Source organism: Leptopilina boulardi, unplaced genomic scaffold (genome assembly GCF_019393585.1).
Source record: "Leptopilina boulardi isolate dan_hultmark-lab unplaced genomic scaffold, ZJU_Lbou_2.1 LbouV2_285, whole genome shotgun sequence".
Lineage (NCBI taxonomy): Eukaryota > Metazoa > Arthropoda > Insecta > Hymenoptera > Figitidae > Leptopilina > Leptopilina boulardi.
In genome coordinates, this window is record NW_026137846.1 from 925,365 (window position 1) to 939,097 (window position 13,733).

Sequence of the window (13,733 nt, forward strand, 5' to 3'; positions counted from 1 at the left end):
TAAAGGCATCAATTATTATACTCTTTCTCTTTGATTCCTTTGTTTTTGTTACGTTTGAACGATAAAGACTCTGATTTTAAGATAGTGTCTCGCCACTACGGACGATTTTTTATGTCGGTAGTCGCGAGACATTATCGTAAATCGGCAATAACTTTTTTTCCAATATCTGTTCTGTAACTGTATAAGTTAAATTTGCAGTATAGAGTCACACCTGTCCATGGATATATATACAGACTTGATGTTCTTGAAAATGTGAGTGCTATAACAAAAAAACAAAACGTGTCTCGCCACTACCGACACTCCCTTACATTTTTTCGTCAGTCAGTTTTTTTATAGAATCTATCCATAAGTCTTCATAAGCATCATACATACTTTCAATTTTTGCTGTATTAAGTGGTAAAATTGGATTTCCTTGATAATCATATTTTGTAACTGCTGAATATCCTCCTTCAAAGTTAATAAAACAGATTTTATCTTTCTTATCTGCACTAGGTTGTGGATGAAGTATTTTAGGTCCTAAGTTTAAAATACCTTTTTCTAAGTCAATTTTAAAATTTTGATCGTAAAGTAAATTCATTCCAATTAAACCATTTTCTCTAAATGCATTTTCATCTTTCGTAACTTGAAAAACTGATTCTTTACCATAAAGTTTTAAACAAATAGAATATTCAAATGTTACGGGATTGTTTCCTATTGTTAAAACATTATGAGGTACGTATTTTTTAAAATTTTTTTCTTCTAACATACTGTTTTTTATTATTGATATATTCGATCCTGTATCAACTACAAATTTTCCCGATTTTAATTTATCAAATTTTAAAGCCACAATAGGTGTGTCGTGTCTTCTTCTTTCTCTCGGGATCGGTGGAAGGTTGTGCTTAGCGGGTTCTCCGATAAAGAAAATTCTTCGCTTAGCTGCACTCGGTCTGGTGGTTTGCTGTTGATCGATCGTGACTGAAAATTTTGAGTTTTCTCTTGACGTGGTGGTAAACCTCTCAATTTTCCTCTACAGACATCTTCTGTATGTCCTACATTTTTGCAATGGTTGCATTTTTCTATATTTGTCTGTTTACTAAATCTTGGTTTCGGAACTGGGTTCTCATTTCTTGGGTTTCTTGTAAAATTTTCTATTCTTCTTTTATCTTTTATATTCACGTTAATTTCTGAGGCAATATTAAAACATTCATTCAGAGTTTTCGGTTTCTGAGGACGGATTCTAATTTCAAATTCTTCACGTATATTTCTTAAAAATGTGCTGACGCTTGCACTTGTTTCTATTTCCTGTCTTACGAAAGTTTCTTCAGGTGTTATATAATTGTTATAATTGTTTGAAAAAGGTCATTTGGACTTGTTGATGTTTCTGGCATGATTTTTAGAATATTGTCTAATTTAAGTCTGTCAGTCAGTGATATTGAAGGGGATGAACTGTTTGTGTCTATAGTTTCGTTTTCCCTACATTCTCTAAATGAATTTAAATCCAGTTTGATTTAATAAATTTCCTATATCGTTTCGTACAATTTTATTTTATAACCGTTCGCGTTTTCTAATTTAAAATTTCATTTCTTGCAATCCTGCTACAAGGAGTACACAAGAATATGAAATTTTTTTTTTTTGTTTATTGACGATGGAAATACTCATAAAATCACGGAGTATACCAACGCTTTAAAACAAACTTAGCCACACCCTATGAAGGTCGCCGTTCAACGTACGTAAAGTGGACTTATACTCTTGTTCTAAAGATTCGTAGTTTTGTTTTATATACCTTACTTCAATGTTGCTTTTGAATGTTGGTCTGGATCGTAGTACTGGAAAATCTCGAATTCTGTTTTGTATATTTGGATAACTCTCAGGATACCTCTCTGTAGACCTGGATATCTGTATCGCTGCTTGGCTAACACTCTGGATAACACTTCGTAGATATGGATATCTGGATCGCTGCTTGGTTAACACTCTGGATAACACTTCGTAGAACTGGATAACTCTCTGGATACGTCTTTGTAGATCTGGATATCTCTTTTGTTGATTCTCTCGTTCACTTTGAATTATCACTTTGTTTATCTGGAACTAGTTCTTGGTTCTGGATATTTAAAACTTGGATGAACTTCCAAATAATTTTAAATATTTCACCGCTGCCACCAATTATGTTGTCGCCGTAAGAAACAACTAATAATATTATTTTTGTGAGTTGGTTACTCAACTGAGAACAAACTCTACTTTATTTATTTAACAAGCAAAGTACAAAAACTTGGAGATAATCAATCCTTCCAAAGCTTCACTGAGTCTTTTTGGAAGACAATTTACTAACCGTGCTATCACTTTGAGTAGCGACTAATTAATCTGACCACACCTGCTTATGCATTAGTTTTAAAGGACTGTGCAATAGTCCCCACTCTTTACAATACACACTCATACTTCATACTGTCGACAACAGTAACATTAAAATTACTATTTGTCATGGACAAGTTGTAGTACCTAAAGAAGAAATTAGAAACGATATTATCAGCGAATACCATAAGAGCAAAATAGCAGGACATAAAGGCATTACAAAAACTTATAGAAGAATAAGAGAAAGATTTTATTGGCCACGAATGAAAGATGAAATAACGGAATTTGTAAGCAATGTATAACATGTCAATCTCAAAAACTTGTACGTATTAAAACCCGAGAACCAATGCTTATTACTGATACCCCTTTAGACGTTTTTGACAAAGTTTCTCTTGACACTGTAGGTAAATTACCAACAACCCCAGATGGAAATTGTCATATCCTAACTATGCAAGATCATTTATCTAAATACTGCATAGCTGTTGCAATACCTGATATTTCTGCAACCACAATCGCTCATACTGTTGCAAAAGAATTATTTTCAGTATATGGAACACCAAAAGTAATATTAACTGACAAAGGTACCTCATTTATAGGAAAGTTAATGTCTAAATTATCAAAATTATTTGAAGTACAACAAGTCACAACATCAGGTTACAGGCCTCAAACAAATGGATCTATAAAACGAAGTCACGCTGTTTTAGCAGATTATATAAAACAATATGCTAAAGATTATGATGATTGGGATAGATTACTTCCTTTTGCTATGTTTGCATATAATACTTCAGTACATGAAGCTACTAATTTCACTCCATATGAGTTAGTTTTTGGTAAAATAGCTCGTACTCCTAGTTCATTTCCTGAACAAGAAAAATTAGAAACATATGGCTCATACTTATCAGAGTTAATAATCAGATTAAATGAAATTCGAATCTTAGCAGCAAATAATTTAATAAATTCTAAATTAAAATCAAAAGAAAATTATGATAAATTAATGAAACCATTTTTAGGAAAAGTAGGAGATAAAGCTTATGTAATAAAAGAAGGAATGAAAAGAAAATTCGATCCTTGTTATCATGGTCCATACAGAATTGTGGCTATATTGGATAAAAATAATGTAATATTAATAAATGACCATGGACAAAGGTTTCAAAAACATGTAGATAAATTAAAAATTGCTTATGAATAGGTTAATAACATAATTTTCCTGTTTTAGATGACTGAATCATTCCTATTCACTGCACCTCTACAAGGAGAATTAATTGGAGCTTTCATTTTCCCAAAAGGGTATATTTCATCAATTGCTTACCCTAAAGGAATTCTTGAGGAACTAACTGCCGAATATAATCTTAATAAACCCATTTATATTATAGTACCGGGCACAGGCCCTTCATATAAAAAACCCTGGCAAGTTAGGTGTACTGTGACAGACTCTAAAAATAATAATACCTTCATTGTATTAGGGGACGGATGTTGCAAAGTTAAAGACTCTGAGCATTCAGCAGCTCGAAAGATTCTAGAACATTTAAATAAGATTTACTACTTTAGTGAAGAAGAAAAACCAAAAATGATCACCAATTCGCAATATATAATGTCAAGACAAGAACCAACAATAATAAAATTAAAATTATATAAGTGGGAAAATTGCTGCGAACTTTGTTATTCAAGGGGACATTTAAAAGAGCAATGCCACGGCGTAATACGAAACAAACGTTTTCTAAATAATACACAAAAACCAGACGAAAACAACTATGACGAAATTGATGATTTTTGGGAACTGCCATCCCCTACAAAAAGGCATTAAATAATATTTAATAATATGACAATTAAACAATAATCACTTTGATTATTGTATATGTAATCATTCCATAATAGTCATATTATTTAAATATCCTTATTATATAATAATCTTATGTCTAATTACACTATCATTATTAAACATGTATGCTATCATAAAATTGTGTTAATTATTGATTACTATTTTAATAATTATATCATTAAATAACTATATAATCACATTAACATTAATATATATATTCAATTATATAAAAAATTTTATTCATTAATTATATAAAATAAATTATAAACCTATATTTAGTATAAATAATAATTATAATCATAGAATTAACAAATATTTTGAAAATAAATAATTAATTGTACATAAAATAAAATATTCAAAAAAAAAATTATTAATTAAAAGAAAGACGAAGGAAAAAGAAGGAAGGGGATTTGGCGGTCGCCTTCTTCCTTTCTCTTTATTTTAAAATTTAATTGTAAAAGAAAATAACTAAAATAAAAAATTATTCCACAGATGGAGATTCCATTCCTAGGAATAATAAATGACGCCACAACATACATATCAATAGCATTCAAGCTATTAATATTCATTATATTAATAATAGTACTGAAAAATCTATACTTTTGCTATAAAATTATAGCAATGAGAAGAAGAAGGAGAGAAAATTAACCAAACGTATAAAAGACCAAGAAATATCTAACAATTTTGACCTCAACACACATTGAGGACAATGTGAAATCTAAGAAGGGAAGACAGTTATCAAAATCAAAAAATTTTTGAAAATTTTAAAGACAATAAAATAACAAGAACAATGTGAAGCATCCTTTATAGGCGTAGAACGACGCAGCAGCGGCAACGTAAAACAGCCTTAAAGCTTACGCATCGATCACATACATTGACCGGAGAGTGATGTATTGGTCTTATGTATTCTCCAAGTGCGCATGTTGCACAGCGATGGCCGCCTGCTGGATGCATGCAAACCATTAACACCACTGCCAATACCTCCAGCTTATACATATATTATGCTTTATTATATTATCAATTGCTATTAATGAATTAATAAATAAACAATAAAACAATGCATTTATGTATGCACATATATATATATATATATATATATATATATATTAATTATTGTATGCGTTTATATATGCTTGTTTGCTTGAAAATATAATCAAATAAATAATAGAAGCATTGTTAATTTTATTGTTATTATGTTGAATTAATATTATATAATTAAAAATCACCATATTGTAATTAATAAAATAATAAGTTTGATGATTTAAGGAAAAAGTGACAGTAAAGATTAAGATAAATAATAATGATTTGTTATTAAAATTTTCAACATTAACATCAATAAAATTAATAATAATAAATAAACTAATTTTAGTTATCATATATATAACATTAGCTAACAAATTTATTTTAAATAATTAAAACGCTTCAATTATAATAAAACTAAGTCTAGCATATTGAAATATATTAACATAAAATTTTTAAACGAATAAACAATCATAAATAAAGCAAAAATAAAGGCTTCGAGTTGAGCCTTGAGTATGTTGAATTAATATTATATAATTAAAAATCACCATATTGTAATTAATAAAATAATAAGTTTGATGATTTAAGGAAAAAGTGACAGTAAAGATTAAGATAAATAATAATGATTTGTTATTAAAATTTTCAACATTAACATCAATAAAATTAATAATAATAAATAAACTAATTTTAGTTATCATATATATAACATTAGCTAACAAATTTATTTTAAATAATTAAAACGCTTCAATTATAATAAAACTAAGTCTAGCATATTGAAATATATTAACATAAAATTTTTAAACGAATAAACAATCATAAATAAAGCAAAAATAAAGGCTTCGAGTTGAGCCTTGAGTATTCAAGGTATTGGCAGTGGTGTTAATGGTTTGCATGCATCCAGCAGGCGGTATTCAAGTATCTCAGGCAAGCATGAGAATGGGGAGGGTACTCGTTGCGCGGAGGAGTGGCGAGGCCCACGCCTCCCGCTAGCCTCCCGCGCGCTGGGTCCCACGCCTTCCTTCTCATGCCAAGCGACGGCCGAGTAGCTAGACTCGCCATCTTGTCGCACCGTGTATGGCTGACATAGCGTACTCCCGGAATCTACCTCCGTGCGCATTCTACTTCCCTAACGCTAAATGTGAATGTTTCGCGTTGGATTCATCGATTTAATCAATAAATCAATGGATTCAACACCTAACAATATTATCCTTTTTATCTATATATATATATATATATATATATATATATATATATCTAAATCTGTATGTTGAAAATATAAATATTAGAACTTATTTGAATTATGTACGCCTACATGAATTCATCCCTGCATATAATAAATTCAAAATTAAAACAAATAAAATGATAATTATTATAAATCATATTACTATTATTATTATTAAACCATTAATTTAATTATTCAAAAAAAAATATAATAATAATAAATAATTAGTAAAAGTTTAAAAAGATATATATATGTATGTATACATTAATAATTTATATAAGAGAGTTTAAAAGTGTTAACATTAAAAACAAAATAATTGTTTGATTTACAATATTAATAATAAATTTATTCATAGAAATTACAATTATATTTTAAAGATATATATATATATATGGAAGGTAAGGATGCACAGTGGCCGATTTCCCGAAAAACCTGGCCAAAAGTCAAAAATTTTTTTTTAGAAATTTATACTTTTTATTGTTGAATATTATAAAGGAGGGTTCACTGCATAATTTTGCGAAAAAAAATACACTTTTTTTATCACCAATTTATTATGTGAACAAGTAAAAGTGATCTTTGCCAGAGAACTCAGAACGTTTCATAACTATAAATTTTCGTCACAGTTAAAATAGTGAAAATATACTAATATACAGCAGATTTTTGAATATCTTTTTTTGGGAATTATTAACAAAGGTGTATGAAATATGTTGAATGTACTTATCATCACGTTTAAAACGTACAGTTTTTAAAAAATGACATTAAACATCGCTATTAATGGTTACGATTTTTGTATTGTTTTATCAACGTAAATCATGAAAATAGTTGTGAAATCCACCGATATCCGCGCTCTACCTGGTATTATCATAAACTAGAATATATTTTTGATTCATTTTAATTGAAATCAGCTGTCCCAAGCTGCCCCTGCAGTTTTGGTATCACTTTTTATTTCACCCAGCGTGGTTTACCGACAGCGCGTTGCACCGGCCGGCCGTGCAACTGAACGTGAAAGACTGACTTTTTCTTCATTCGCATTCGCTTTAAACTAAAATTTAAGCACTGTCTGTAATTTAAAAAAAATAAACTCTAACACATATACGCAATTTTATAATACCAGCAAATATTTTGGATCCGCCATATTGAATTTGATAAAACAAATGTAAAATTTGATTTCAAAAACCCAGTAAACGTAAGCATACTAAGTTTGGTTAAAATCGTACCATTTTTTAATTTTTAGCAAAGTTTTTTAAAATCTAAACGGCCATTTTGGATCCGCTATTTTGAATTTGACACAACCAATGTAAAATTTGAATTCAGAAGCCCAAAAAACATGGGTATACCAATTTTTGTTGAAATCGTATCATTTTTCGATTTTTGGCCAGGTTTTTCGGGAGATCGGCCACTGTGGGATGGTGAAATCAAAATCAAAATTTACTAAATTAATATAATATTTATTTAAAAAAACACTCACTCATTCACACTACAAAGTAAATTCACCCACACACGCATTCAAAAAAAAAAAATTTTTTTAATTAATTAAAATTTAAAATGAACTTAAATACAAATACATGCACACTCTCAATCGCTCACAATCTCCACACACTCATTCACATTACAAAAGTAAACTCACACACACACACACACACTCACAAGCGCTCACAATTCCCACACACACACACACAAAGACAATTTTAAGGGATCCTCTTCTGATTCCGGCCTTAGAAACCAGGAGGATCCAGATTGATGTACCATTGATGAATTGGATTGTATGGGACTATCTTCGAAAGGCCTCCAAAAGGTGCCAGACTGAGGCTCGCTGCCTGACCCAGGTTGTTCTACGGCAATGGAATCCACCTGGTCAGTCATGGCATGGCCAGGTTCTGGCTCCCATGACGGACCGGGTTGCGGCTCCCATGTCAGACCAGGTCGCGATGAAAGGGCCTCCTCTGCCCCCTCTCTGAGCCAAACCATTGTCCTAGGCCAAATCTTTAGCCTCTCTTCATAATCTGTAACAAAAAATAAATAGAGAAAATAATAACGATTAAAACGTTAAATATAATAATAAAATAAAATTATAAATACACATATAAAATACAAGGACAAACTTACTGGCTCTCAGGATGGCCTGTGCCTCTTCTGAAGAAGGCAAAGGGATTAAACATTCGCCACAAAAGCAGCCGATAGGACGACCAGGGCGACTATAACAAAAGAAAAGAAAGTATATATATATAAACAATAATAATTTATATACATATATATATATAAAGAAAAGAAAGATACATATAGCAACGATAACAAACATATACATATACTCACAACAAGGAATTAAACATTGACGTCATCGTACCTGAATTTTCTTTTAATTCCTGCTTCAGCCCTTTCAAATGTTTGACCCTTTCCTTCTTCAAGGTGTTGTCCTTGATAACACCTCTCTTCGGACGACCTGGTCTCGACATTCCTTCCAATACATCAATCTCTTCAGCGGAATAATAGATTGACGCTGCCAAACCTTGCAACGTCAGGAAGAAATTGATAATATTTGAACCGCATTTTTTTTCTTGTGGCACTAAAAAAAGAGAAAAGAAAATAATCCATAAATAACTAAGTAAAATTTTCACTTATGGCACTATCTAACAACACTTCCTAAAGCACTTACTGATGGCAGTTGATGGATACTCTTCGTCGAAAAATGCGCGCAAACTGATGAGATCTCCAGACCTCCTACATCATAAAGGGATGAAAAATGCTGACCTAAACAATTCTAATGCAGCACACAACAACCTTAAGGTCATTAACTGTACCACGAAAGAAGAAATTCATACCTACCTCAAGAAGATAGACATAACACTTTGAATACATAAACACGCATCACAACATTGTAGATTCATTTTGATGTCAATTCACCATTCTTGTCTTCATATTAGTTACTACAGATAAACTAAAGGGATATCAATGTCACGATGAATGTAGGTCAGTAAGCGTAAGGACTATTAAAAGATAGTCTCAATTTCAAAAATTCCAGTCTTATAATCATGTATCTGCGATAACTGGAAATAATTTCATCGGGACGATGAAAAATCTAAGGGGGAGACTGTTACATCCCGGTAACAATTTTCCCTAATTTCCCTCAAAATTATCATTAAAATAAGACATTTTATATAATTCTATGATAATTTTACAAAACTTAAACCATATGTCTTATTTTAATGTATTTATTTATGTATATATTGATAGGATAGAGTGTAGAAACGAAATCGATCTCAAAAGAGATATGACATTCGTTTTCACCATAAAAGTTCAGAAAGTTGAAAAGCTAAAAATAAGATATATGTAAGCAAAATGTGAAGCAAGTTCGAGCTTGTTTGTTTATACGCGTGAAGAATGTGAAGGTTGTGAAGATCCAAGTGTAATATGATCTTCAAAAGCCCATTGTCAGCATATAAAAGAGAGAATTCAGAAAGAAGGAGATTCAATGTCATACATGCGATGTAAATCATTACCATATAAGGAAAGTGATTCTATTTATAGATCACCCCTTCCTCAATAATATGACAATTCTCCCACTAATTAGCATAATCGACTAGTATATAAACAAGAGCTTTTTTCATAAAGCTTGTCAAAAGTTCCGGTGCAATCTCTAACATCGTAGAGCGACCCTTCAGTTTACTTTCGCCATAATTATTGTATTCTTTCCTGATAGCCAATAGGTGCAAGTTAATTTGACTTTTCACTTAGAACATAGTTCTTTCCTGATAGCCAATAGGTGCAAGAGAAGCAAATTAACACTTAGAATCAATAATTTAATAGAAATAACTGTCGTATTTATAACTATAAATACTAAAGATATCCTGCATTATCTCTTTTTCTAAATTTGTCAATTTAGTATATGTTGCTTCTCTTACACCTGCTATAAAATTCATTCCTGTCAAAGGTGCAAGTGACGAGAAATAACAATAAAGAATATTGCAATTCTTTAAATAGTTATAAAACAATCTAAGTCGTTAAAGTTACACAAGTGCGACCAAAACGAACTATTTCAAATCAAATCAAAACCAATTATAACGACTAAGCTATAATCATCGATTTATCCGACTTCATTGCTAAAAGTAAGTAAAAGAATTGTAAACTTGTATTATTATTATATAATCATTACTATATAATTATTATTTAATCAATAAAAGTTATAAAAGGGAATATTTGACTTGTTATTATAACGCAAAACCCGTAGTTTTGACAAGTGACCACGATCCTACATAAAAATAAATATCAGGCTTTACCAACCTGATTAATCAGCCTTATTACCTTCAAGTAAATAAAATTCATTTTTATTTTAAAAACCACGCCTAGTCCACTCATGGGAAAAAACCTCAGCTTTCCAATGAAAATAAAAAAAAAGAAAAAAAAATTCCCGAAGGGGTGAAAATCGAAAAATAAGGGTTGATTTTGAAAAAAAAGGGGTGAAATTTTTTTTTTTTAATTTCTGTAAACATTTTTGAAAAGTACGTGAAAAATGCATTAAAATTCATTATAGATAAATTAAAATCCATTAACTTTTGTCATAGTTATACGGATTTGAAAATGACAATGTTACCCTTAACGTCAAAACTTCAACCCCCTCTACTTTCTACAAATATTTTTTTAATGAGTCTATATTTTAGGGATTTATTACTATCATATAGGACAACAATTTACCAAAGAATGAAGCCAATCCCAGAACATTGACTTTTTGGGCTGGGGCGATTGAAAAAGAATCTCTCATTTGCAAAATAAAGATATACTCTCTAAATTTGAATCAGCGATAAGTATACCACTGGTACCAATTAGCGGATATACGCTGAAAAATCAGTGAAATTCCACTAATTCATCAGTGCATATAAGCTGAGTGGAATCAGTGGTATACTTATAGCTGAGAATCAGCGAGATTCCGCTGATTCAAATTTAGAGAGTATCTTTCTCTCTCCATAACTTGTTCTTTTCTCTGTCACCGAAAACCCAGCAGGGGTCCGGACGGAATGAGTGAATGAATGAATGAATACCAAGATTATTATAGTTAATTGCAAAAAACAGAAAATTTTTTTGCATCACTTATGGATTTTAAAAGATAAAAAATACATGGATTTTTACACCATTTTGACAACCGTCTACTCCCGAATAAAAATTAAAGTCGCCATTATATAGGACCTATGACGGTTGGCCTACCTGGCGACATAGGTCTGCGACTTTTTTTTGACATACTGTCTACATAGAAATGTAACGCTTGGCTACATACGGTGTACATAGGCCACGAGATGTAGGACCTATGTAGGACTATTATACTAGTTTGTATATAGGCCAGATGATGTAGGATCTACACAAGAATGTAACGCTTGGCTACATCCAATCTACGTAGGCTAACATACGTAGAGCCTACATTGAAAGGCATATTTTCATTAATTAATAATTAAATTATTATTTAAAAAATCAGGAAAATTAGTAGTTTATTTCAATATAATCTAAACAATATAAATTCAATAAAAAAAAAGTACCTTTCATATTTTTGCGGGATTTTCCTATACAATGGTAGGTGAGATTTGAGCCCTCTACTCTATAGTGTTGTGTGTGCAATTGGGTCTGGGGAGGGGAGCCTACAACCATTGGGAGCGGCGCCTTAACGCGCTCGACCAAGGGAGGCTATGAAGGTTCCGTACAAAGTTAAGAAATAAGTGGAGTAGCGTAGATGTTCTCTTACAAAGCAACGCAGTAAAACTATTATAAGTATAGCGCTATGTAGTCACAATAAAATACAGCAAGTACACAAGTACTTTATATTGAATTAATATTGATTTATATTAAAAATGGATAACAAAATTTTATATTAGTATTATTTGTTTACAAATAAAATAATTATTATGCATTAAAAATTATGACAATTATATAATGTCATTATGAAACAAAAATCTTGTTTTTAACGTATAATTATTATTTTAAATAATATTAAAACGTAAAATGACTTAAATGTTCAATAATATCAAACATGCAGAGTATCAATTTGTAATTTTTAATAAATCCAAATTTAATAAATTAATAATAATAATAAAATAATAATAATAAATTAATAATTTAATAAATAAATAATAAATTTAATAAATAAATAATAAATTTAATAAATAAATAATAAATTTAATAAATAATTTTTAATATAATTTGAAATTTTAAAATAAGTGACTCAAAAATATTTCTAATATAAGCACCTATATAAAAAGACCTATTCTACATAAAATATGTTATGTCCTACGACCTACATTGAATGACCTGCAGGAAAACAATCTCAATCCTATGTCATGTGTCTTATAAAAATCCTACATAAACAAGCCTGCGTACATGCTATGTAGTTATTACATTTTAAGGCCTATATAGAAATGCAGATATTTTTTCTACATAGAATGTATGTTAAAAGGCCTATACAGATCCTACATCGAAAGGCCTAAATAAATTCTACATAGTTTTGATATCAAATGGCCTACGTAGAAAGGCCTATGCATTTCAAACCTAGAATGTATGTTAGAAAGCCTATGTAGAATCTACATCTAAAGGCCTACATAATTTCTACATAGTTTTGATATCACATGGCCTATGTAGAAAGGCCTATGCATTTATTATCTAGAATGTATGTCAAAAAGCCTATGTAGAATCTACATCAAAAGGCCTACATAAATTCTACATAGTTTTGATATCAAATGGCCTATGTAGAAAAGCCTATGCATTTATTATGTAGAATGTATGTCAAAAGGCCTATGTAGAATCTACATCAAAAGGTTACATAGATTCTACATAGGTTTGAAATCAAATGACCTATATAGAAAGGCCTATATATTCCCTACCTAGACTGTATATCAAAAGGCCTATGTAGATGGCCGTCTTAAATTCTATACAGATGCGATGTAAGATTTACATCTGCCGTCTTAAATTTTTATTCGGGCTTTTAAACCTTATAACTTATTCAATAAAAATCCTATCAGTATGCGAAATTTTTTCTATCATATTTGAACCCTTCTGAAACATAATATTAAAAAAAATTTCACTTATTTCATTAACTTTTCGAGATTATTTAAAACAAAGTTAAAAAGTTATCTTTTTGACGAATAAACGTAAAGATATGAAACAAATTGCAAATTGTGTAATAAAAGATTCTTTTAACGAAACAAAAAAAAATTGTTTAAAAAATTTTTCCAAAGAATTATTCATGAAAATGTTTTTCGTTTTTTGCTTTATTACTCCTATTAAAGCAAGGTGCAGGTCCCTTCTTACCGATACCCTTGCTAAATTACTTGAAAGAGGTCCTTAAAGTTGTAAATAAAAACTAAGAATAGA

The 13,733-nt window shown here is 30.3% G+C and overlaps 1 protein-coding gene across 1 annotated transcript in view; it reads left to right on the top strand.

Annotated features, from left to right (window-relative positions):
- The window catches only part of LOC127282168 (tumor protein p53-inducible nuclear protein 2), a 381,620-nt gene that overhangs the window by 203,201 nt on the left and 164,686 nt on the right, over positions 1 to 13,733 (top strand). The gene's annotated exons all lie outside the window — the stretch shown is intronic.